The sequence below is a fragment of the Heterocephalus glaber genome, unplaced genomic scaffold (genome assembly GCF_053883595.1).
Source record: "Heterocephalus glaber isolate CG9 unplaced genomic scaffold, H.glaber_assembly_v1.0 deba00000281, whole genome shotgun sequence".
NCBI lineage: Eukaryota > Metazoa > Chordata > Mammalia > Rodentia > Bathyergidae > Heterocephalus > Heterocephalus glaber.
The window spans coordinates 9,020,431-9,046,578 of record NW_028258139.1 but is presented as its reverse complement, the minus strand read 5'-3'; the positions used below and the strand labels follow the sequence as shown (position 1 = coordinate 9,046,578).

The 26,148-nt window shown below is 44.2% G+C and overlaps 1 long non-coding RNA gene and 2 pseudogenes across 1 annotated transcript; 2 read left to right on the top strand and 1 right to left on the bottom strand.

Moving 5' to 3' along the window:
- The first annotated feature begins 1,755 nt into the window (after positions 1-1,755).
- On the top strand, positions 1,756-4,223 carry LOC101702693 (small ribosomal subunit protein uS7m pseudogene; annotated as a pseudogene).
- Positions 4,224-12,920: 8,697 nt separating this feature from the next.
- Positions 12,921-25,788, top strand: LOC110347027 (uncharacterized). The gene is made up of 4 exons (XR_002391362.2): positions 12,921-13,168; positions 13,625-13,822; positions 22,438-23,103; positions 23,266-25,788. It is a non-coding gene; the product is annotated as an uncharacterized LOC110347027 (long non-coding RNA).
- On the bottom strand, positions 15,752-16,858 carry LOC110347643 (1,5-anhydro-D-fructose reductase pseudogene; annotated as a pseudogene).
- Positions 25,789-26,148: the final 360 nt, after the last annotated feature.

Genomic DNA, 26,148 nt, shown 5'->3' with positions numbered 1-26,148 from the left:
GCCTTTGGCATCAGTTTCCACGTCGAGTCCAGTGAAAATATTGGACGACCATTGATCTCTGATGACCTTTCTCATTTTGTGACCCTATCATCCTTTGCATGGGATTAACAGTATCTAAAATTCAGACATGATCCACCATCTTAAAAATTCAGACCAACTCCACCTCTATATTTCAGAGTTTTTCAAACACCCATCATTTGATCACCCAGCTCCCAAACTATATCAGGTTTTGGGGATCTCCTTTCTAACAGCTCTACCCCCACCCAGCCAACTCATCCTCCAACTGTAACCCAAAGAGCTGCAGAAGTTCAGCTCCTCTATGCTCCCTTCCTATTTTGCAGGCTGGAAGCTGCTGGTGTAGAAGGGCTCTGGTTCTACTCTGTGCCCCCCATGACCTTGATTCTCCGCACTGTCTGCCCCCGTCATTCCTCATTCTCAGATTTCCTTGACTCGATAGTGTAGAGCAGCTATAGATCATGTTTGTGTGTCCTATGTGCAAATATTGTTGGTAAGCTTTGAATGTATCACTCATTTCATCCTCATATCAAGTCTGTGAAGTGCCTTATTTTTCCCCTTCGGACCATTGTTCCTCTTGAACAAAAACAGAAACAGAGAAGCTGATTTGTCCAAGTGCACACAGACGTCTGATTCCAGTGCCTACCTCACAGTCCTGCAGTACAATACTGTCTCCTGACTCTTAAAAATCTACTGCATAGAGCCATAGAGCTGGGTGTGGTGGCACACACCTATAGTCCCAGCACTCAGGAGGCTGAGGCAGGAGGATCACATGAGTTTGAGGCCAGCCTGGACTACATAATGAATTTAAGGCCAACCTGAACTACATAGTGAAGACCCTATCTAAAAAGAAAAAAACAAAAAACAAAAAAACTGTGTCCCCCACCAAAGACAATGCAGTACACTTAGGTCATGCTTTACATGGCTATCTATACTTGTAATAGTACTATTTCATGCACAGAGAATTAGTAGAAGTTTGCTTTGCAGATGAGGAAGGAAACTACAGCTATGGGTGACTGATCAGTTGGACCAAGGTAAGAAGGCTGGTGAAGAATAAAGCCTGATTTCCAGGCTGTACATTCTTCTGGTACAGTTCCTGCTCCCAGGTGAACACATTTTTATGTGTAACAATGAGACAGCAATTCTAAGCAACAAAGAAATGATCACAAAATAGCCAAACCTATGCCAGTGTTCAGGGTCAATGGAATAAGAAGTGCTTAAAGTGGGCAGGAAACAAGTCAAGAAAGACTTCTTCAAAGGGTGGGAAGCACTGTATACTTCCTTTTTTCGGTTACTTGTCCATACTGTACCAGTGAGCAGCTGTCTTGGACACATTGGCAAAATCAGTAGCAAAAGGCAGCGAAACTGCCCTAGCTCCTCAGACTGCTTGGAATGGACCTGGCCATTCAGGGAGAAGGGCCTTCTGTACACTTGCAGTGCCTCCGCCACATGATTCCAGGAAGTCCTTGTTTGGTTTTGTAGTAAAATACTCTTCTCCAAGAGTAGTTGTAACATGGCCCTGAAAGTTTAGAGTGGGCTAATGATTTCGTTCTTCTAAAACTGTTGAAATCTTCTCGGGGTGGACAGGCTAGCAAAATTGCGTGAGAGTAACCCTGACCACCCAGCCACCCACATCCCTGACAGTTGTGGCAGCCCCCCAGCCTCATATTGACATAAAAGCCGGTCACTGAGCAGAAATCAGGCCTCACTGGAACCCTGAGCAAAGGTTGGAAAACGGCTTCTTAGGAACTCAGGAAACTCATGCATCAGAAAAGGTGACTCATAAATAAACCAAAAGAATATGGCTGCACAGATATCAGAATCTGATCAGATAAAACAGTTTAGGGAATATCTGGGAACTTACAATAAACTTACAGAAACCTGCTTTTTGGACTGTGTTAAAGACTTCACAACAAGAGAAGTAAAACCTGAAGAGATCACCTGTTCAGAATATTGCTTACAGAAATATTTAAAAATGATACAAAGAATATCCATGAGGTTTCAGGAATACCGTATTCAGCAGAACGAGGCCCTGGCAGCCAAAGTGGGACTTCTTGGCCAGCCGAGACAGAGAAGTCCAGATGGCTGGACTCTGGGTGAAGGCCGGCACACCTGTTGGACTGGGAAAGAGGACTCATCAGATGGAATCCCTGGAAGTGGTGGGCACCATGTTGAACCATCTGTCATGGCTATCTGGCAAATGGAAACCACTGGAAAAACAAAATTGCTACTCACCAGGAATAATCAAAATAGTCTTATTGTTCAGTGAAAATAATAAGGTGCAACATTTGTTGAGGCCTTAAGATTCAGCAGTTTACAGGTGGAAGGACCTGAGTTCGATCCCCAGTACCAAAAAAAAAAAAAAAAAGATTCAGCAGTTTGGTCACTTAATTAGAGAAATAAGCCACTGTTTCTTCAATTGTGACCGTTAATTTTATTTTATTTTATTATCTATATATTTTTTTGGTACCAGGGAGCGAACTTGGGTCCTATGCGCTTGCACAGCAGGCGGCAAAACCACTGAGCTAAGTCCCTGGCCCGTGACCATTAATTTTAAAGCAAAATATGTTCCATCATGTAAGAGGAAAGCATTTATTACTGAAAGTGAAATAAATGGGAATATCACTGAAAAACTGTGTGGGAGTAATAAATCTAATATTGAGGGGGAAGCCTGCACAAGGTAATTCTGAAGCCAGTGCTCCTGAACTACAGCCCCACTCCACTAGAGTGCAGTTGACCCTCACCCTTGATTTATGCATTCAAACATTTATTGGGCACCTACTGTGAACAAACTGTCAGGCTGTTGTTTATCCTGTGGGTCACACATGAAGTGTGTACCTCCAGAGAGGGTGAGGGTGATGAACGTCAGACATACTCGGTAAACAGACAGCCTGAGTTCCTTAGGAAATGCAGGATATCATGGGAAGATGGAAAAGGGACTCTAAGAAGTGAGACTTTTGGGGGGAGTGGGTCCTAGTTCCCACTTGCAGAGAAAGAACAGTTTCTATACCCTTTAGCCAGGGCCTTGCCAGGGAGCACCTGACTGCCCTAGGGAGAGGTGTGGTGGAGGGAAAGCCAGAAAGACAGGTTGAAAGGATAAAGACTAACAGGAAGCATCTAGATGAATGGAGGCATGGGTGGGGATTTGAGTCTTGAAATTATCTTCTTGGGCTTTGGCGTAGCTCAGTGGTATAGCAAGCATGAGACCTTAAATTCTACCCACATCGCAAACAAAACAAAGCAAACAAAAGTCATGGAGTTATCCTCTTTTTGTTTTTTTGTGCCTATTTATTTTGGGAGCAGATGCAATATGAAGGATGCTTTTATAACAAGAAAGAAAAACAGCAGGGTGTGGTGGCACATGTAATCCCAGCACTCAGAGGCTGAGGCAGGAAGATTACACTGAGCTTGAGCCAGTTTAGGCTACAGAATGAGTTTAAGGCCAGCCTAAACCACACCGCAAGACCTTGTCTCAAAAAACCAAAAAAATAAAAATGAAAAAGAAAGAAGCAAACAAATAAATACTCTTTCAAAACATCAGTCCTTCCCCCTTAAAAAAAAAAAAACAGCTGGGGGTGGGGGGGCAGAATTCAGGGATCCTCTAGTTACTAAAGAACATTACCACAAGCCTGAGACCAAGCTCACTGAGGAGAAGAAATATGTCCAGGAGCTCAGGAAGACTCAGATCGTCAAAGCAGCCCCAGCGACGACAACATGCTCTGTGTTTGCAAACCCAGTGATCGGTAGATTCACCAACATGATGATGAAAGCAGGAAATAAAATACTGGCCAGATCCCTTGTGACCCAGACTCTGGAAGCCGTGAAAAGGAAACAGTTTGAGAAGTACCATGCTACTTCTGCAGAGGAACAGGCAACCATCGAACGCAACCCTTACATCATCTTCCACCAAGCACTGAAAACCTGTGAGCCTCTCATTGGCCTCATACCCATCCTCAGGGGTGGCCATTTCTACCAGGTCCCTGTGCCCCTACCTGACCGACGTCACCGATTCCTGGCCATGAAGTGGTTGATCACTGAGTGCTGAGATCAGAACCACTGGCGGACATGGATGCCAAGAAGTTGTCACGTGAGCTGCTGCAGGCTTCTCACAATCAGGGCCCCGTGATCAAGAGGAAGCAGGACATGCACAAGATGGCTGAGGCCAACCATGCCCTGGCCCATTGCCGCTGGTGGTAGAGAGCAAGGAGAGGGTCCTGGAGGAGCCGAGGCCCTCTACCCAACTGAAAAGTCCCTGTGTGTTAAGGATGTCGTTCCAAGCTGGGCATGGTGGTGCATGCCTATAATCCCAGTACTTGGGAGGGTGAGGCAGGAGGATTTCTGGGTGTTTGAGGCCTGCCTGGACTACAAAGTAAGTTCATGGACAGCCTGAACTACATAGCTGAGACCTTGTCTCAAAACAAACAATAAAAACAATGACAAACACAAAGAAAGGCTGTAGTTCCTTTTTGATGATCTTTTAGTTTTTTTGTTTTTTTTGTTTTTTGGTACCGGGGATCGAACTCGGGTCCTTGTGCTTGCAAGGCAAGCAGCAGAACCACTGAGCTAAATCCCCAGCCCCTGTAGTTCCTTTTTGAGAAAGAGGGAGCAGCCCGTTTATTGTCCATGGACCCTTTGTCAGTGGGGCTGGAATTGGCTTTCTGTGCCCCGTCTCCTTATAAAGAGGAAACATTGACTTTGGGAATTTCCTCTGAGAAACTCAGGGTCCAGTCTTCCCTTTCCTCAGCTCAGGAGAGACCTTTGGATGAGAAAGGAAGAAGCTGTAGCATCAGAAGATACTTGCCCTTTATTAGAAAATCCTCTCCGTGATACAGAAGTACCATTGATTAAAACTCATTGGAAAAAAAGAAACAGAAAAAAAAAAACTCATTGGAGGAAAAAAGGGGGGCATTGAGAAAAATACCCAGACTGTAAGGGGGTGGGTAGTTTGAGACAGGGTCTCACTATGTAGTTCAGTCTGACTCACTATGTAGCTGCGGCTGGCCTTGAACCTGCAGTGATCCTCCTGCCTCACCCTACCAAATGCTGGGATTACAGGCATGTGCTGCCACGCCTGGCTGAAAAATATCTAGATTTCTTCTGAGTCCTCAGGCAATCACCATGATCACAGGTCTTCAGTATTCCCTTTAGCTCTGCTGGAAAATGTACTCTGTGCACACAACATTCACAACCCTTAAGCCTCCAGGATATATTCCAGCAAAATTGAAAACTTCCACAATTCACATGCTAGATGTGCTGGCATTTGCCTGTAATCCCAGTACTCTTTGAGGCTGAGGCAGAAGGATCACAAGTTTCAGCCCAGCCTGGGGAGTTTGGTGAGACCTTGTCTCAAAACAGAAAATTAAAAGTCTGAGTTGATTCTCAGTACCACACACATTTTTTTTTTTGGTACCAGGGATCAAACGAGGGACCTTGTGCTTGTGAGGCAGGCAGGGCAGGCAGGGCAGGCAGTGGAACCACTGAGCTAAATCCCTGGCCCCACACACATTTTTTTTTTTTAAAGTTTAAAAATGTTCCCATCATTAGCCAGGTGTGGTGCCACACGCCTGTAATTGAAGGACTGGCAGGAGGATCATGAGTTCAAAACCAATCTGGGCTAGTGAGTTCAAGCCCAGCCTAAACTACATAGTGAGGCCCTATCTCACATAAAACAAAACAAATCAGTACCATAATTAACAACAGGTAGAGAGCTAAAACTTCTAGGATAGTCCAGGCCTCTTGAGCCAGATGTCCCTAACCATATGAAGTGCTTTCTATTTCCTGAAAATCTTGGAATTCCTGACAAAGAGATAATGCACAGAAAACAGTTCACAATCATCAGGAGAGCAAAGGCCCTGATATCAAAAGTGACTCCTCTACCCTGGCTGCTGGGAACCTTCATTAAAACTTGGGAGGGAGCCGGGTGTGGTGGTGCACATCTGTAATCCCAGCACTTGGGAAGCTGAGGCGGGAATATTACTGCAAGTTCAAGACCAGCCTGCACTACATAGTGAGACTCTGTTTCAATAAACAAACTTGGGAGACCATAGCTCCTAACACTCTGGGAGGCTGAGCTGGAGGGTCACAAGTTCAAGCCCAGTTTGGGCAACCTAAACCAACCAACTTGGGGGGAGTAGTGCTGGAAATATAGCTCAGTGGTAGGGTGTTACCCACCTGTGGGTTTCCCCAGCACAGTAAAATAAATAAATACATCAATAAAAGCACTTTGAAAGGAAAAGGAGGAACAGGCAAAGCTGAGACTAGTGCTAGGGGTACTGAAACGCTAAGGCATAAACTTGAGCTCCCCTCAACCCCGATTTGTCACTTATGAGTGCCAGAGTGAGGCCCTTAACCCCCAGGGTGCCAGAGAAGGCTGGGGGAGTCAGAGCCCCCCAAGCAGCTTCCCATCCAGGATTACCGTCACTTCACACCAGGCTGCAGTCAAACCGTCTTCTCCAGGGGTCATTTCATGACACAAAGCTTCATCCTATGCCACCAGTATGCTCGGCTGCCCTGCAGGAAGCCACATATTTCAGGTGCTGGGCTGGGCTGCTCGCCTGTCTCAGCTCCATCTGCAGCTTTTGCCCACCCAGCATCTAGGTCCTGCTGCTCAGTAACAGGACCGAGTGCAGTCTGGTGGGCTTGTGGATCAAGGTGCCTTGGAGAGGTAGGCACTGTTGCACACACCTGTGATCCCAGTACTCTGGAGGCTGAGGCAGGAGGATTGCAAGTTCAAGCTCAACCTGAGCAACTCAGCAAGAACTTGTCTCAGAATGAAAACTAAAAAAAGGCTGGAGATGTAGCTCAGTGCTAAGGTCCCAGGTTCAGTTCACAGTACCCAAAATTAAGGGTGCTTTGTACTCGTCCATGGGGCAGCAGCATGTGGCCCAGCTTAAATAAACCTCTCTTCTCGGAATCTTAAGTGTTAAGCAGAGAACCATGCAAGAGCTGAAGATGACCAGAGCAGATTCATCCAGTGAAGAACACCTACAAGGTCCAGCATGGTGGTGCACACCTGTGACCGCAGCACTCAGGAGGGTGAAGCAAGAGGATTGTTGTAAGTTTGAGCCCAGCTTGGGCTAGATAGTGAGTTCAAGGCCAGGCTGGACTACATAGTAAGACCCTGACTCAAAGGAAAAAAAAAAAAAGAATTCAAATCCCTACTTCCCCACTTTTTGCATAAAATCTCCGGTCACAGTAATGTCTCTGGATTGCTATAACTCTGTGTCAGAAAAATAGGGGCCATAGTGCTATCTTCAGAGAGCTGTTGCTTATTGATGAAAGTACATGGCACATGCCTATAATCCTAGCTATTCAGGAGGCTGAGACAGGAGGATTACAAGTTTGAGCCTAGTGCTCCCTTCAGCAGCACATATACCAAGTTTGAGCCTAGCCTGGGCAACTTAGCAATTTAGTGAGAGCCTGTCTTGAAATTAAAAATAGAAAGGGCTGGCTGAGGATGTAGTTCAGTCCACAGATACTGGGTTCAGTCACCAGTATTGAGGATAAAAGAAAAAAAATAAAAAGCACTTAGTCTGGAGACTGTGCTAAGTATTACATCTGCATGGTAAAGTAAAGTAATTAATGCCTTATTTAGTCCAAAAAATCACTGCTTCTGACATGATCGAAGTAAAAAAGGGTAGCTCAGTGGTAGAGCAGTTGCCTGGCATGCGGAAGGCCTTGGGCTCAATGCCCAGCACCATCCAAAAATAAATAAATAAATGAAAGAAAAGAGGACACACACACACACACACACAGGCATACAAAGCACAAGGACACTTTGCCTGATTCTCACACAAACAGTTTTGTTTTGAGATTTCCTTCGTACTACCATCTCCCGCCTCTTTTAAGTTAGAAAGCATGGATGCTTCTGGTGGGCCGGCTGTGGAGCACCCAGCAGAAAGCTCAGCCATCCTCAGGAGAAAGAACAGGGCAGGCACCAATAAGCACACAATCTACCTTGCCACGCAGACAACCTCTGGAGAAGGCATGCAGGGGGAAGGTTCACCCTTGTTCCGGATGATGAAACTGAGGCCCAGTAGCACTACATGCCCATCTAAGAGCTGTATCCTGGAACTCAGTGCTACAGCTGGTAAGAAAGAGCACATTTCCATCGCTTCTCAGCCTTTTGGCTAAGATCAAGTGTAGAAAGAGCACACTTCCCAAGCTCTTGCTTTGTTCCTGCCCCCACCTTCTTCCCTTTCCCGCTTCAACAGAAAAGCTCCATCATTTGAACACCCATGACAGGAAAAATTCCTAAGGAAATTCTCCTAGAGTTCCATTTATTACATACCTTCTCTTTCCCCTAAGAGCAGTGACCTACTTAGAATGATCATATTGATTGATCCATGAATGAGACAGGGCCTTGCTATGTACTTCAGGGTGGCCTTGAACTGGTTAAGTAGCACAGGCTGGCCTGGAACTGGTAATTTTCCTGCCTAACCCTCCCACATGCTAGGATTACAGTTTTGTGCCCCAGGCCTGGCCTTAAACTATTCTTTTTTTCTCCCCCCATGCTGGGGATGGAGCCCAGGGCCTTGCTGAGCTACATCCCCAACTTTGTTCTTCAACAATTCTTCAACTGGGGGAGGTCCCCAAAGGACTGTTCCTTGCACTGGAAAAATTAAAGTTTCCTGACTCTCTACAGTTGATAGGAAAGTATTAAGTGTACTATGACTTCTAATGTTGTGGCAGAGCTAAATGCAGCTTTCCCCAAGACTGTCATTGTGAAAAGTACAGCTAAAAGATGGCCCTGATAGTCAATCAGTCACATGGAAGATGCTCGAAGCCAAATCCCCAAGCAAGGACTTTACCACAGTTAACATGAGCTTATAGGAAGAATGAGAGAAAGGGCACCCTGCTTGTGCTATTCAACATAGTTGTGACTCTCGGGATTTTTCTGATTTCTAGGGCCAAGAACACATTTTACATTGTAATATGATAATATTACATTCATGCCACTCAAGCTTGAAGGTTTTTTTGCCCTATTCTTTCAATCTTGAAGGTTTCATTTGGGCATTGTTATTGAAAAGCCAAATGAATTTTGAAAACGAAAATCCATTTTCAGTCCATCACTTCAGCACAGTTTTTTGCCCATAGACATTTCATTTTCCACATGCACACAATAAAGTTACAAACATGCAGGCCAGGCTCTGTGGAGCATGCTTGTAGTCCCAGTCTTCAGGAGGCTAAGGCAGGAGGGTGGCAAGTTTGAGGCCAGGCTGAACTACATAATGAGTTTAAGGCCATATGGAGACCCTGTCTCAAAAAATCAGGGCCAGGGATGTAACTCACAAAGTTCTGAGTTCAATTCCTGGTACCGAAAAAAAAAAAAAAAAACCAGCTTAAAATAATCAAAGAAAGTTGGATGTGGTTGCTCACACCTGTAATCCCAGCACCTGAGAGGCTGAGTTAGGGTTACTGTGAGTCTGAGGCCAGCCTGGGCTACATAGTGAGTTCAAGGCTGGCCTGAACTGCATAGTGAGACCCTGTCTCAAAAAAAAAAAAAAAAAAAAAATCAAAGAGAAAGAAAGATGACATGCTTTCCAGTTAGTATTCTGCTGTTGTTCATTTTATTAGGAATCTTTTCTGTGATTATTTTCTCCTTTCTCTGGACTTAGGTTTTTGTTGTGAATATGAAATATCTGATGGATTGATGTATCACTTCTAAACTATTCCTACAGTATTGGACATTTTGGCTAAGTTCTATTTTCATCTATTATAACACATTAGAGAATATTGTTTATATATCTGGAATTTTAAAAATTTTTGTTAACTAACTTTATTGGGAGGAATTCATGGGTATAATAATTTGATGGCTTTTCCTACATATTATCATGCTGTATTCCCCTCAGATTTTACCAATGTACAATGGAATCCACAATGCAATTTTATTACAACCTCCATAACATTATGTATTATGCTTTATAAAAACTATCAATAGCTGAGCGTGGTAGTGCACATCTGTAATTCCTGCACTTGGGAGGCTGAGGCAGGAGGATTGCTGCAAGTTCAAGGCCAGCCTGAACTACATATTGAGACCCTGTCTCAAAAAAACCAAAAACAAACAAGCAAACAAAAACTGTCAATCACAGGCTGGGTGTGTAGCTCAGTGGTAGAGTACTTGTTTATCAGGAGCAAGGCCTTGGCTTTGATCCCCAGCAGCAGCAACAATAATAGTTATAACAAGAACAATAACAACAAAACACATTAAAAATTATATTTTGCATCATGACTCAGAGAGTAGCCAGAGGTGCTTGTGCAAGAGAGTTCAGTTTGCTGTTCCTGGGTTGGCCATCAAGTGGACCGTCAGCCTTTGCTCAGTTGGCCAAGCCTGCCTTGAGAGGGGGATCAGCTCTGAAAAGACCCCTCAGAAATGGGCATTTGGGCTGGAGGTAGCACACACCACTGAGCCACCCTTCATGCAGAGCTAGTGAGACAAAGCCCCTGGAGAGAGAGAAGGCACCAACGGGCCGGGAGGAAGCCTGCAGCCCGCTCTGCTGGGCGGACACCTGGGAACCCTGCAGGAGGTGAGGGGAGACCTTGTTTTAGGAAGTCAAGGCACCTGGCAAAGACAAAGTGATGTTCCTGGAGCTGTGCACGGACTGGAGAAGCAATGACTAAAGGGAAGGACGGAGGTTCTTTACGGTGACTTCATTCTCTTGCTTATTTTTGTGGTGAATAACAGGCTTGGCAAGGGCTTCAGAGTCATAGTATGTCATTCATTCCTGTTCCCCAATGAAATCTAATGCCTTTCCATCTAGCCAAGACTAAAACAAGAGCCATAGGAAGCTGTGAAAGATGAAATTCTGAAATTCTGGCACTAAATTAGTAGATTAGTGCTTTTTGAGGGGAGGGGGACACAGGGTTTCACTATGTAGTCCAGGCCAGCCTCAAATTTGCAATCCCAAGTGCTGGGATTACAGGTATGTGCCACTAGACCTGAGTAGATGACACTTTCTAGTGTATTTAAAATTCTAATTTCTCAGAGTTCTAAGGCTTTACCTAATTTTTGTTTGTTTTATTTTTGAGACAGGGTCTTGCTGTATAGTCCAGACTGGCCTTGAACTCATATGTAGCCCAAGCTGGCCTCAGCCTCACAAGTGCTGGGATTACAGGCATGCACCACCACATCCAGGTTTTTTGTTTGTTTGTTTGGAGACAGGATCTAGAACTCACAGCAATCTTCCTGCCTCAGCCTCCAGAGTGCTGGGAGTACAGGCATGTGCCACCACACTCAGGCTTGCCTTACCTAATTTCTTTGAGAACCTTAGGCATTATGAACTTGCTGTGTGGTTTCTGCCTCCCACCTGCTTCCCAAGTTATGATTTATAAATATTCATGAGATGGCATTGGAGTAGGTTAGAAGAAACCTTTGCCCTAGACTGCAAGAGTACTTGCAGAAAGGATATTTCTCTGGTGCTCCAATGGTTAGAGAAAGGAAATTTCTAGGATTTCCCTGAGATTCAGGAGGAATTTGGTGGATTTCAGGCCTGAGAAGGGCAAGGCTGAGTTCCTAGCTGATCTTTTAGCGGTGTTGCTTCTTCCTTGTTAGAGTGACCACTGCATTCCTACCTCCTCCTCTTCTTCCTGAGTGTCCTTTCTCCTTGCATGGGGCAGGGGGGATTCAGCTGTGTGACTCAGATGAGCATACAGATATGAAGTTCACACAGCCACAGAGGATGAGGGCTTCATTTACACACTTGCAAAGATATGCATCTCCTTTTTCCTCGCTCTATTTTTTTTTGGTACCGGGGATCGAACTCAGCTCCTTGCTCTTTCGAGGCAGGTGGCAGAACCACTGAGCTAAATCCTGGGCTCTCTCCTCGATCTAGAACAGACCAAAACATTTCATTTAGTGAGAGACCCCTCCCTCAAACATCACCTTCACCTGTCTTTTTTTTTTTTTTGGTACTAGGAATCAATTCAGGGCCTCACACTTGCCAGGCAGGCACTGGGCGGCTGAGCTACATTCCCAGCCCTGCTGAGTCTTTGAACAGCCAAGACCCAGAGAGTTTTCTCTCTGTGCCTGTATCTTCTAGGCATTCCTGACAACTACATACCCTGGCCTGCAACAGCAGCCTGAGAGGCAAACTATTACCAAATTCACCTGAAAGACTCCACCTTGATCGATTAGGTCGGGGGATTGCCCCCTTAGAACATTAGAATATCCTGGGAATTAAAAACAAAACTAAAAAACGAGTTTAGGCTGTATCCCAGACCAATTAAGTCAGAAGGTCTGGGGGAATGGGACCCAGGGATTATTATTTCTAAAAGTCCCACAGGGCCAGCGTGGTGGCGCATCCCTGTAACCCCAGCACTCCACTCGGAAGGCTGAGGCAAGCAAATCGCAGCAAGTTCGAGGCCACCCAAGGCTACATAGTGAGTTCAAGGCCAGCCTGGACTACATAGAGAGAACCTGTATCAAAAGCAACAAAACAACAACAGCAACAACAACCCCCAGGTATTCCAATATGTAGCCAGGGTTCAGAACCAATAAAAGAACGGCAGTGGCATTCAATTTATCTTCCATTCTAACAAACGCATCTTTCCCTTGAATCTCCCCAACAATGAAAATGCTAAGTAGTCAATCACAGCGCTAGACCAGCAAGAAAGATTTGGGGAAAGGAGAGAAGGAAGAGGGTTATGGGAGAGGGGAGGACTTGATACACATAAATATTTTGCCGTGGAACTACGGTTGTTCACTTCGAAAACAAACACCTTCTTCCAGAAATCCTGTGGCCCTTCCCAAGGGCTTGCCGGAGAGAATGAACTTAGCCAGCCCTTGGTAGAGAGCCCCCGGAAAAGCCCCTGGTGGCGTCCTCTGCAGCCTGGAAGTACTGCACATGCGCACTTGGGCGCCGGCGGGGGGGGGGGGTGTCCTCGCGGGGCCTGTTTATCTAGCACCCTCTGCTGGACGGAAATAGACGTCCCTCCTAGTGTAGCAATTGTTTATTCTGGATGAGCTCATGGATTCACTTTGAGCTCACCAGAAAGGACACGGTGTTGCCAGGAATTTCCTGGCGTTTCTCTAGCATCTAGCATACTACTGGTTTGCCTCGGGACGTTATTTCTTTGATGGCGGAACAGGAGCATAAAGGAAACTGGATGATTGTGGCTGAGAAACAGTTCTGCTGCTTCTCTGACAGACTTCGGGGTGTGTGTGATGCACGTAAGGTCTCTGCACTGGGGGAGTGTTGTGCAGTAATGGAGATACAGATCTTGGGGTGTAGCTCCCACTGGCTAAGAGAGTAATGTCTTTAAAGGGAGGCAAAATAGTTCCAAGAAGCCCGAGATATCAGAAAGACATGCGATTTAAAGTCATAAGCCATTGAAATGTGATTTTTTTAAAAAAGGCATCAACCAAGACACAAAGCCTTGCCACTTTAGAGGTTTGCTCAACCAAAGGAAGGTGTGACGGTACTCACCAGTCAGGGGTTCATCTCCATCAGCGGCGAGTCCCTGCTCCCCAGGGGTCCTGGTGCACAGGTGCTGCTGCTATGGCTGCACGGTCCTCAGCGCCTGGCCGTCCGCTCCGCCTTGCAGGTGAAACCCAACGGAGGTCAGCATTGGCGGACTTCAACGTAACCCTCCCCTTGTTTCTTCTTCCCAGTTGCCTCAGGATCCAGAGGGTCACGGTCGGCTCAGGGAGGAAGGGATGAGGTTCCGAGGTCTGCCTCTGTCTGCCGGTGCTCACCACTGCATCTCAGCCGGGGCTGGAGAAGTCAATGCAGCAGCGGAGCTGACTGCGGCTCCCCGCGGTTGCCGTGGTAACCAGGAGCAGGCGGCTGGGGAAAGCAGTGGAGAAAAGGTAACACAGGCAGACAATCTACTGCTGGTGGCTGGCGGGGCTCTCTCCAGGGTATCTGCTGAGCCACAAGGGACATAAAAGCCGGTGGATTTTCTGGTCGGGCCCATCAAGAAAGTCCCATCTCGAGGCTCAGCTCAAACCCCAAACCAAAGCATCCCTCCTCCTCCTCCTCCTCCTCCTCCTCCTCCTCCTCCTCCTCCTCCTCCTCCTCCTCCTCCTCTTCAGTGTCTTTTTTCCCTTTCTCGTCCTCCAACCCCTGCACACACACTGTCATTCAGGGTTAGCCATTCCAGCGCTGTCCCGAGACTGCCTGCACCAGAGAATCCTGCTTCATACAAAGCTAACTGTTGGTTAGGTTTCTTCTGAAAATATACCTTCAGGCAGGAAAGAAAAAGGGACAAAAGGTTGGATGCTGAGCCAATCACTTAATCTTCCGGAGTTTGAGATTTCAACAGTATGAAAGACACAGCTGTCTTATAAAATAAAAGCCACTGTGAGATTAAGTGGCCATTGTTACTATTACTATGATGATGGTGGTGGGGTGGGGCAATAATTCCAAAAGACACAATCCTGAATGATAAAAAATCCTTAAAAATCTAAAATCCCAAAAGGTCAGCACCTCAATAATATAATTTGTTGGGGCAGGGGAGAGGAGGGAATGGAGAAAAGGTTAAAAAAAGGATTAAGGTGTTATGTACCTGTATCAACTCCCCACAATGAATGTAATCATTATGTACTTCAAACATGTACTAATTAAAAATTTTTTTAAAATATATAATTCTGAAAAAAATTTAAATCCTTTAAAGGATATTTATTTACTATTTTTTTTCTTTTCCTTCAGTACTAGGTCTTCAAGCTGAGTGACATCCCCAGCCCATTTTTTATTTTTTATGTTGAGACAGGGTTTTGCTAAGTCTCTAAGTTGCCCAGGCTGGGCTTGAAATTTCTATCCTTCCTCAGCCTCTCAGTGTACAGAGATTATAGGTATACACCACCACAACTGGCTTTTATTTATTTATTTATTTATTTATTTATTTTTGGAAACAGAGTCTCATTATGTAGCCAAGGCTGGTCTTGAAGTCGTGGTGATCCTCCTGGCTCAGCCTTCTGAGTGCTGGGATTACAGGCATGCACCACCAGGCTCAGGATTTTACTTATATTTTTAAAGGGAATTTATTTTAAAAACATAAAAAATGACATTTCCTAGACCACTCTGCACAATAAAATTGGCAATAATAACATATACTTTTTCCATGGATCATCAATATCTTTTTTTAGAGTAGAGTTCACATAGACTGTCATATAAAAGTCATGTTGTGCTGTGTGAGCTCCCTGAACAGTGAACATGACACTTGTAACACCTCTCTCTTTCCATCACACATTACTTCTTTGTACATCACAGAAAATTGGGCATCTATCTCTCATTCCACCTAAGCTTTGCCTGGCACAGTGACTGCAGTCTTCGCAGAGGTGGGTTGTGGTGGATTAACTAATGGTCAACTTGGAGTGCCCAGTTGAACTGAATTAGTGTGGTTGGGCATGGAAAACCCACTTGAGGATTGTTGCCAATGGCATAAAAAGAGAACCCGAGGGGAAGATCGGGGGCTGTTGATTTTCTTGGAGAAGCTTGCTGTGGATGGTTTCCCTGATGGGATCTTGTTTGTTTTGTCATTGTCATGGGAGTTCAGGTCCTTGCTGTTGTTGGGAATGGCTGCTGTTCTCATTAGGGGAGCTCTGGCCTTTGCCTTGAGCATCACTTCCTGGCTCCAGTGCAGGTCCCTCAGTCGGGTGGCACAGATCCTTCACCCCCATGGGCACAGACCCTAGCTTCTACCACTAGCCTTTGGGCCTTCCCAGTGCAGATTCTTGATACAAACTTGCATGAAATATTGCCATGAGCTCTAGGCCACTGGACTGGCTGGACTTGAAGAGGACATTGCCTTGGGCTCTCGGCCTTCAGCTGGACTTGTGCAGGACATTGGGTGGGGTCCAGCCCCTTGGCTGGATTCTTTGGGTCTCTAGTGTGGGGACAGATAGATCTCTTGCATTCCTCTGCGTTTGACTTTTTGGGTGAATATTATAAAATAATACTGTAAATTATGTGTCCTGTATTAAATCTATTCCCTTGGAAATCCAGACTACAACATAGGTGGACACGAGCAGCTTTGTCAGTTTGTCCAGGCCAAGCAGAAACAGGGAAGAGGGAAGCTATCCTCAGTACTCTGTGGAAAGAATAGTCTGTGATTTTCAGTCCTGAATATTCTCTTGGACCCGGTTTGGGGTGACAGATTTGGGAATCACTATCACATACCTCAGGTTCTGATATGAGATCAAAATTCAAGCAGGAGACTTGCGAGGCTTCTTTGCAATCCTTTTAATCACAGAGTCATCCATGAAGTCCACCCCCTTCTTTGTGCCAGAGAGAGGCCAGGAAGCAGTCATGGGCACATCTCTGGCTTGGCCAAAACTAAGATACGAGGCACATTCAGTCTGGTTAGTTATTGGCTTGACCCTCAAATTACATTTATTCAAAAGCTTCTCAGGCTGTTCACGGTTGAAGTTTGATACCCCAGTGGCCTTCACCAGCCCTGAAATCACCCAGGTCCTCCTCAGCCTCCCACAGGTCCAGGAAGTCTGCGTCATGGGTATATCCACGCCACTGTGAGCCAAGACAGGCTCTCTTTCCCGGGTTTGAACCCAATGGGCCAGTGTATGAAGTGCAGGTCCAAGTAATCCAAAGTTAGGCCTTCAGACTCTGGGTGTACACGGCTTTCACCCAGGACTTCCTGTGCCAGGCCCACCACAGTGTACTGATGATGAACAGGCCCTTCCTGTCCCAAAACCCTTGTTGATCTTTCGCTGGACTCCTGCCTCCACCTCAGTCCCATTCTGATGGAAGTCTGCACAGGCAAAGTGCCCACTCCCTGCATGGCCACCTTCACAGCATTGGCTGCTTCTCCTAAAAAGGCCTTCCAGGTGCGCCTCCCACCTAGGGGTCTTCTCCACGGCCCCTGGCAGCCCCGTCAGCATACGCATTTTTGTAAGGATGGACATTCAGGTACACTAAGGACAGTTGCATGAGTATAATTGTTATGAGCAGACATGTTGTATTCATAAATAAATAGGTAAAATTTGAGAAGTATAAAGACATGTCATGCTGGTTGATAATTGCATACACTCATCTTCCTAACTGCAGGCATTGGAAATACTTTGAGGGACAATCTAAGCCTTGTGATGGGATTAATAAAAACTAAAATAAAAATTTTTTTAAAAAGAGCCAAAGAGGGCCAGGGATTTAGCTCAGTGGTTTCGCCGCCTGCTGTGTAAGCGCAAGGACCCGAGTTTGATCTCCGGTACCAAAAAAAAAAAAAAGCCAAAGAATAAAAATCCACGTGGAGTCCTGGATAACTCACCTGGCAAGCCGGAGGCTCTGAGTTCAATTCTCAGTACAAAAAAAAATCCACATGGTCTGGGGATTTAGCTCAGTGGTTCCACCGCCTGCCTCGAAAGCACAAGGTTCCGAGTTCGATCCCCAGTACCAAAAAAAAGAAAAAAGAAAAAAATAATTCTGTTATGTTATTATATGTGGATGTAAATATAGATTTGGTGGGGCTGGGGATTTAGCTCAGTGGTTTCGCCGCCTGCCTCACAAGCGCAAGGACCCAAGTTCGATCCCAGTTAACAACAACAACAACAAAAAAGATAAACATCAAAATATAGATTTGGTGTTTTGCAAAACAAAACAGAAACAGAAACAGAAAAAAACCTAGGACTTGTCACCACAACATAGTAGTTGCCTAAATAGCCAAGATCTCAAGAAATTTTTTTTGCTGTTTGTTTTGTTTTTTGAGATAGGGTCTCACTCTGTAGCCCAGGCTGGCCTTAAATTCTGGGTGATCCTCTTGCCTCAGGCTCCTGAGTGCTGGGATTACAGGCATGTGCCACCATGTCTGGTAGTCTCATGAAACTTTGTCTTACCCAAAGGCAGATGTACAAAAGGACATTTCTTCCTTTATTGAGGAAGTCTCAACATTTTATGCAAATGTACAATGCTTAAGAAGTCATCTTTAGGAGCCCGTTGTGGTGGCACATGGCTGTAATCTCAGCATTCTGGAGGCTGAGGCAGGAGGATCAATGTGAGTTTGAGGCCAGCTTGGGCTACATAGTGAGTTCAAAAGCCAGCTTGAACTACATAGAAGACCCTGTCTCAAACAAAACAAAACAAAACAAAACAGAAGTCAACATTAGGATAATACACTTTCTTGGAGTCAAATTTGCAAAAACATGCATAAAACAAATGAGAACTCTAAAAATTTAATCTATTCAGTATTGAAAATAAAGCAAAGGGCCGGGGATTTAGCTCAGTCGTTTCGCTGCCTGCTGCACAAGTGCAAGGACCCGAGTTTGATCCCTGCTACCAAAAAAAAAAAAAAAAGAAAAGAAAGCAAAGATGAACTAGCTAGCATGGAAGATTATAAAAAATAATGCTAACAGTTTAAAATATTGGAAAAAAGAAGAAAAAAGATAAAAACAACATTTGTTTGCAACCTCAAGGACCCGAGTTTGATCCCCGGTACCAAAAAAAAAAGAAAATTGTACACATGAAAAAATGTGTCACAGGGAAAGATTATAGGCAACTGCATGTATGTAGTCCACGAAAGCTGGGTGGCCTTAATGACCTTTAAATGTATTTTGAAGTCTAGCATCATGGACAGTAATTGCTTTTTTTGTTTTGTTTTGTTTTGTTCTGTTATTTTGAGACAGGGTCTTGCTATGTAGTGCAGCCTGGCCTTGAACTCACTGTAGCCCAGGCTGGCCTTGAACTTACAGTGTTTGGCCTCCCAAATGCTGGGATTACAGGCATGCACCACCATGCTCAGCCTTTTTTTTTTTTTTAAAGTATGATTCTCCTTAGAAAATATATTCATATCCATTTTCTATGTGGCACAGATCTTTTAGAAAAACAATTTTTTTTTAGTTTAGTTGACATTTATTGTTTTACTTGAACAACCTCTATACCCAATCAAAATGTATGGGCCTTTTGTTCATTTTGTTAAGTAGAAAGTTCAGTTCTCAAGGTTTTATGAGCTTGTCAACGAGTATTCTTGGGAAATCATTTAACTAACCCCTTTGAAGCCCCTAGAGAAAGAAACATTGGTATGGAAAAAGCATCAATTACAGTATATTTTAAAGTCCTTAGTCTTAAGTCAGCAAGCTCAGAATTTGAGTTAAGGGCAGTTTCTTCTGTACTTTTTCCCTATTCAAATTTCACCTGGGAAAGAGTAGCTTGGTTTACTGGAGGACATGGCAAAAACAGAACTGAAGTGGGGTGGTGGGCTTTGTGGAATAGCACGGATTTCTAAGATAGTCTGACCAGAGATGAAAAAAATAACAGAAAACACAGATCAAAAAACATGAACTTGTAGTGACTCCAACTTTTCTTAATGTTCTCATGGGAGTGAATAAATTGAGTTGACCCAAAATGGTTTGCTGGACCTGCCAAACCCAGCCCTGATTTCGTTTTTTGAGACAGGGTCTCATGACATAGGTTAGGCTGGCCTTGAACTCAGAGCAGTCCTCCTGTCTCAGATTCTCAAGTGCTGGGATTAGAAGTGTGCACCACCATGCCTGGCTAAACCATACCTATAAATGGCCAATCACACTTTTCCCCAATGTGGCCAGAGGCTTTGTGATGGTCAAAGTATTTTCAGGGACTTACTGAATGGCCGCTGGCCTGTCAGCTCCCTGTCCCAGCATTCAGCACTAGCTTATAGACCTTCAGGTAAATAATTCTTATTTACCTAATGTTCATTCAACATCTGTCAGTTTCAAAATGTACCAGTATAAACTGACTACTGTGCACCAAATTCAGAATTCCTTGGAGCCAAATGACTGAACTAGGAGCTTTCACACTTTATGTGGACTTATAGTATTTGGTACTGTGGACACTTAGGCTGTTTTGTATAAATTAAGCTAAATTTATTTCATTTGCAAGAGAAACCTCTTGCAAAAGGCTTTTGGATTTTTTCTTTTTCTTTTTTTTAAATTTTTGAGACAGGGTCTCACTATGTAGTTGACACTGCCTTCAAATTTGAGGCAGTCCTCCTGCTTCAGCCTCTCGAATTCTGGGATTATAGGTGTGCATCACCATGCCCTGCATGCAACTGGTTTATTTTTCTGACAGTGGTGACACTTTGGAAACATTCTTCCAGAAACAGCCGTTGTCCAAATGAAACACTGGATTAAATTTGTAAACAAGCTCTAGTTGAGCTCGAATTTTTTTCTATATATGACTATGATATAGGATTAAGATATCCTCTTCCTATCCTACAGTTTTTTAAGTAAAATCCAGTTTTAAGTTTTTATTTGCTAAACTCCAAGAAACCAGCAAATTTTATTTTATTTTGTTTTGTCCTTTAAAGATATTTATTCATTTAGATGTACAACATGATGTTTTCATATATAAATATACACACAAAGCAAGGGAATTACTACTATCAAATAAATTGGAAGGTCTATTCTCTCACATAGTTCCTTTCTTTCCCTGTTCTTTCTCCTTCCCCTTCTCTCTATCTCTCTTTCCATTAGATCCCTAGACTTCTTCATCTAGGATAACTGAATCTTTGTACACTTTGACTTACATATCTCCTCATTTCTTCCACTTCTCCCTAAAATTAAAAATATATAAGTATATATTCGTATATATATGTATATATATATTCCTTGTTTTTAAAAGCATGACACACTTAATTAAAAAATTTTTTTTTAAATTTATCATTAAGTTTATTGGTACATTTTAGATATAAAATACAGTTACATTCATCATTTGGTTCTTACACCTTTACATGATGTATCTTAGTTCTTATTTTTTCCTCATTTCCCTGCCCTCCCTTCACCCCCTCCACCCTTCCCTATTTACAGAGACTTTGTTTCCATTTTTTCCTTTTGTCATTTTTTTCTTTTCCCTTCTTTCCTTTCTCCGACCTTTCCCACTTCCCCAACTCCTTTAGACCTCTTCTTCCTATTGCACTTTATCAATTATATCATTTGAACCTTATTTACACTTTTAGTTTCTCACACTAGAGAAACTATTCAGTATTTACGTATGTGTGTCCTATTTATTTCACTTAAGAGTATGGCCTCGATATGCATCCATTTAGCTATAAATGTCTCTAGTTTCTTGTTCTTTATGGCTGAGTAGTACTCCATTTTACAGAAAAAAACCACATCTTCTTCATCCAGTCTCCAGTTAATGGTCATTTGGGCTGCTTCCAAGCTTTAGCTATTACAAACTGTGCCGCTATGAACATGGGTGTGCATATATCACTGGACGCACTTAATTTTAAAGTTTTTTTCTTGGTATATATTTGCAGTAGTTATTTTTTTTTAATGTTTAAAATAATTTCTGTTTTCTTTCTGGCCTTGAACTTGCTGCAATCCTCCTACCTCAGCTCCTGGGTTCTGGGATTATAGGCATGTACCACCACGCCTGACTCAGTGCATATATTTTGGCCATCTCTAACCCCCCATTGCCATCCCTTACATTCCTCTCCCCTTTATTTCCTTCCTTTTATCTAATAATATTCTCTCTTCTACTACTTTTATGTCATCTGTTTTAGATTCCACAAATTGGGGAGAACATGGAATATCTGTCTTTCTGAATCAGGCTTATTTCACTCAGCATGATGATCTTCAGATCCATGCATTTTCCTTTTTTTGGGTCCTTCCACCAATGTACCAAATTACTATGTTAGTTTTCCATTTTCATTTGAAAAATTCTGATGCCATGAAATTAAGTTCTGGGTGTATCTATCTGACCACAAATCTTAGAAGTGCAATGTCTTCTGTAGATATTAAGTTCACAGCTCATTAAAAAGATCCTGAATCCTGGGCAAGGGTGCCAGTTAGCATTCTGGTGCCTTTGGGAGAGCCTCTTCCTGCCCTGCTCTGTCATCCTGCTGGGGCTCCGTCACGCTGCCCTCTGGGGGCCCCTGTTGCCCACAGGAATACATTTGAGTCCTTCAGGACATCAGTGAGGATCTTCCACCTTCCTTGATGCCTCTCTGACAGTCCCAGCCAATTTTAAAGTAAACCCATAGGGCGGGGAATGTAACTCAGTGTCGCCACACAGGCCTGGCAAGTACAAGGTCCTGAGTTTGATTTCTGGTACCAGGGGAAAAAAAGTAAACTAGCAGGGCATCGAATCACCCCAATAAAGCTGTAGCATTCATACATGTACTCAACAAATCTACAGGGCTAGTTTTAGCACTTTTAAAGAATTTGTTTTATATCTGTCATACCACACAATGTTTTTTTGTTTTTTGATACTGGAGATCGAACTCAGGACCTTTGCACTTGCAAGGCAGGTGCAGTGCCACTGAGCTAAATCCCTGGCCCTCCACACAACATGTTTTAAACACTGACTATGTCTCCCTAGTAAGATAAAGCAAAGACAAAAGACCTTATTAGCAACAAAGACACCATCACCTACAGTCATCAGACATCACTGCACTTTAACTTCTGTAATTTGACAAAGCATTCGTAAAATAATCTGCAGACTATTTAACAGACCAGCAACACTTTAAGCAGATGTGACTGTCTACCTTGTTTATTAGGTCATGAATTTACAAACAGCAAGCAGCACCTGAGCACCACCCACGGTGTGGTGGACCTTGTGGCCCTTTCCGAGGTGCGGCTCTCAGTCCACGCATCTCCCTGTGGCGTGGACTGGCATGGTGGTCCACTGGGTGTCAGAGTCTGTGGAACGGATCCATGAAGTTAACTTCAAAGCATCTTCACCAACTCAGCAAGAATTGAGACCTCTCCACCCCACAGCGCCATCCAACTCATTCCTGGCAACAGATGGGAGGCTTTGAGTTTACTTTAGCTGGCCAGCACCGGACAGACTTGCTATAACTCGTACCTGGGCATTTGCACCCACCACGGCACACATGACTCTTGTGTGTGACATAACCCTCCTTGGCCTTGTATCCCTGTCTAACTGCTTTATCTGGCGGGGGCAGGCAGGGAGCTCTGGGGAGCACAGAAAGCTGGGTGCTGCCCGCGATGGACCCTCAGAAGAAAGTATCTCTCCAGACTGCTTCTCCCTGCCCAGCTGTGGATGTACTTTCTGCACCCACCTTGGCTTGCTTCTGAGACAAGCTGATGGCTGCCACCAGATGGAAAGAAAGGAGCCTTTCTCTCTGTGTGAGTCAATACACACTGACAGGAGCATTCCTGGATAGACTGCCCATGTGTGCTGTGCTTCTCTGTTGTCTCAGGTACAAGGACATCCATTTCATCTGCATGCACTCCCATAGAGACCACAACTTTGGCTGAATCAATGGTGGTGACCAAATAGCCACACCATTGCTTCTGTCATCTTAGCCTACTGGGTACATACTTATTTTCTAACCAGTTGGTGACTTTGCTTGGTTTTTCAGGCAAATGCAGCTTTAATGCATTAAACGATCCTGGAATTTCATCAGCTGGAAGGGGTGCCAGTCCAGACAAATGATACATTTTAAAACTGAAGTTTCCATCTTTGCTGTATCACATGAGCAATCCACTCATTTGAATTTTCCACCAAATGCTTTGGGCTGAATGGGAAAAACAAACTTTATTGGTAACACCTTGAAATTCATTTTACAGACTCAATCACACCTATCTCTGTATCTCTTTTTTTGCTGCTGTTGTTGTTTGTTTACTTGTTTGTTTTGTTTGTTTCTTGAGACAGGGTCTCATTACGTAGTTTCATCTAGTCTTGAGCTCACTATGTAGCCCAGGCTGGCCTCGAACTCATGGCAATTCTCCTGCCTCAGCCTCCCAAGTGCTGGGATTACAGGTGTGCACCACCATGCCCAGCCCAAAACTTTTTTTATAGTTTGGGGATTCAATTGAAATCCAATTTTTCTTTTCCTGCAAAGTCCACCAAATCTTTATAAGCCTTTATAAAGTGCTTTGTCTTTTCTAGTTATCAATTCCTAAATGAGCAGATGGATTCTAGAGTATGCAGGCCTAGCAGGGGCATGAATTGTATATATTTGATAAAAAACAGTAGGGACAATTTTGGAAGTGAAACACATGCTAGTTTTTCTATATTAAATCTAGTGGTAGCTGGGTGTGGTGCCACACACCTGTAGTCCCAGCACTTCAGAGGCAGGAGGATCAGACACCATGAGCTGAGGCCGGCCTGGGCTACACAGTGAGTTCAAGGCCAGCCTGAACTACATATGAGACCCTTTCTCAAAAAACCAAAAATAAATAAACCAATAAATAAAACATTATAATAATACATTTAATTCGTTTTATGCATTGGAGGAAGCTCTATATCAGCAAGTGCCTGGAGTTTAGAATGCCACTGAGTTTATCAAATTATTTTGTTTTTATGTTATTATTATTATTATTTTGATTTTTTAGGGTCTTACTATATAGTACACTTGAACTTACTACGCGCCCCAGGCTGGCCTTGAATTTGTGGTAAACTTCCTGCCTCAGCCTTCCAAGTGCTGGGATTATAGGTATGTGTCACCACACCTGGCTGAATTGTTTTCATCATCGAAGGACCTCGACGGTAAGCATGGAGCCCTGAGTGAGGGGACAGGAGTGCCAACTGGAGTACAGCCAGGAATGCAGGAATTCCTTCCCCAGAACCCAGCTTTCTACTCCTCTCACGCAGCCTTGAGAATTGTGAATCTCAGGATCTCATCTTTGGAGATTTCGACATGGGATTTTGGCCTTCAAGACTGTATTTTCAGGGTTCTGAGGGCGCTGGATGAAAGGGATGATAATCCTGGAGCTCAGGTACAGCTCCCTGGGGAGGGAAGACTGCAGCTTCGAGAGGCTGGGCAGGCTCATGTGCACCCACCCCACCTGCCGCTCTGAGCAAATGTCTTGCTGCTGGGGCTGTACTGTCCTCTCATGCTTCCAAACCAATCCCCTACGTTGTCAAGGGCATGGAATTGGAGAGTCCACCAAGCATTAAAATAAGGTAGAAGACAGAATACATTTGACCAAATTCCTATCAGCATCTGGCTTTTTTTTTGAGACAGGGTCTCACTGTGTAGTCCGGGCTGGCCTCGAACTTGCAGTGATTCTCCTGCCTCAGCCTTCAGAGTGCTGGGATTACAGGCATGCACACCAAACCTGGCCCAGCATCTTCTTATAATTGTAGCATTATAATCAGAGAGGACAGATGCCTCGTAGATGCATTTTGTCTTCAAGGGTCATTGGCCCCAGTCCTGCACCCATGGGAGCTGTGTGTGGGAGACACACTGACCCCAGCCTGCATTCTCCTGTTGGGGTCACCCAAGGGGCTCTTGCTCATCCCAGTCCAATTTTCCTTAGTCACATTCTCCCCTGTATCAGTCAGTGTCCCTTATTTCCACAGCCATGAAAGTGTGTGGGGAGCTGGCAGGCACCGGGCTGTGGTTCACAGGGGTCCCTGCTCGTCCTCTGTGCCCCTGGTCCCGGTTCTGCCAGATCCCTAGTGACCCACAGGGCTCTGCCACAGTCCTAAAGCAAAGGCTAGAACTCGTTTTCACTGAGCTCCCACAAAGCTGAGGCCTTGCTTGAGTTATGTCACTTCATCCCGTCAGCTTGCGTGCTCTGACATCGTGTTTCACAGTGAAGAACTTCACAGCACAGAGAGCAAGGGACCTGCTTTGTAAGTTTCTGCAGTGGGGTAAGTGGCCAAGCTGGAATTCCCACCCAGTTCTATGTGACAGTGCAGCTGAAATCTCTGCTCATTTCTCCCACCACTCATTGCTTGGTTTAATCTATTTCCCCTATTACATTTTTAAAAAATTGAATGTTTATTTTAGAACAATATGAAAACATAAAAGAATAAAAATCTTTCATAATCCTACTGCCCAAAGAAAACTAATGTTAATATTCACTTTTAAAAATATAGTCATTTTCCTAGCTTTCTTTGAACTAAGTTGAAATGAGAATAAATATTTATCTGCCTATATAATCTGTCTCCTGTTTCTTTTGTTGTTGTTGTTGTTCTGTTTTGTATTTTGAGACAGGGTCTTGAACTTTCGGTGATCCTTCTGCCTCAGCCTCCCAAGTGCTGAGATTACAAGGCATGCCCCACCATGCCCAGCTCATTTTTAAATTTTCTAATCTTGCTCTCTAGTGAGGGCTTCCTCTTCACTGTCCACTTCCCAGGAATGCACAGCCTCTCTCTACGATCCATCTCCCCAGATCTGATATTCCCAACCTTGCATTTATCTTTTATATAGTTTATTTCCAAAGCTCTTTGGGTTGACATGGTGGCACATACTGTAATCCCATCATTTGGGAGGCTGAGGCAGGAAGATTGC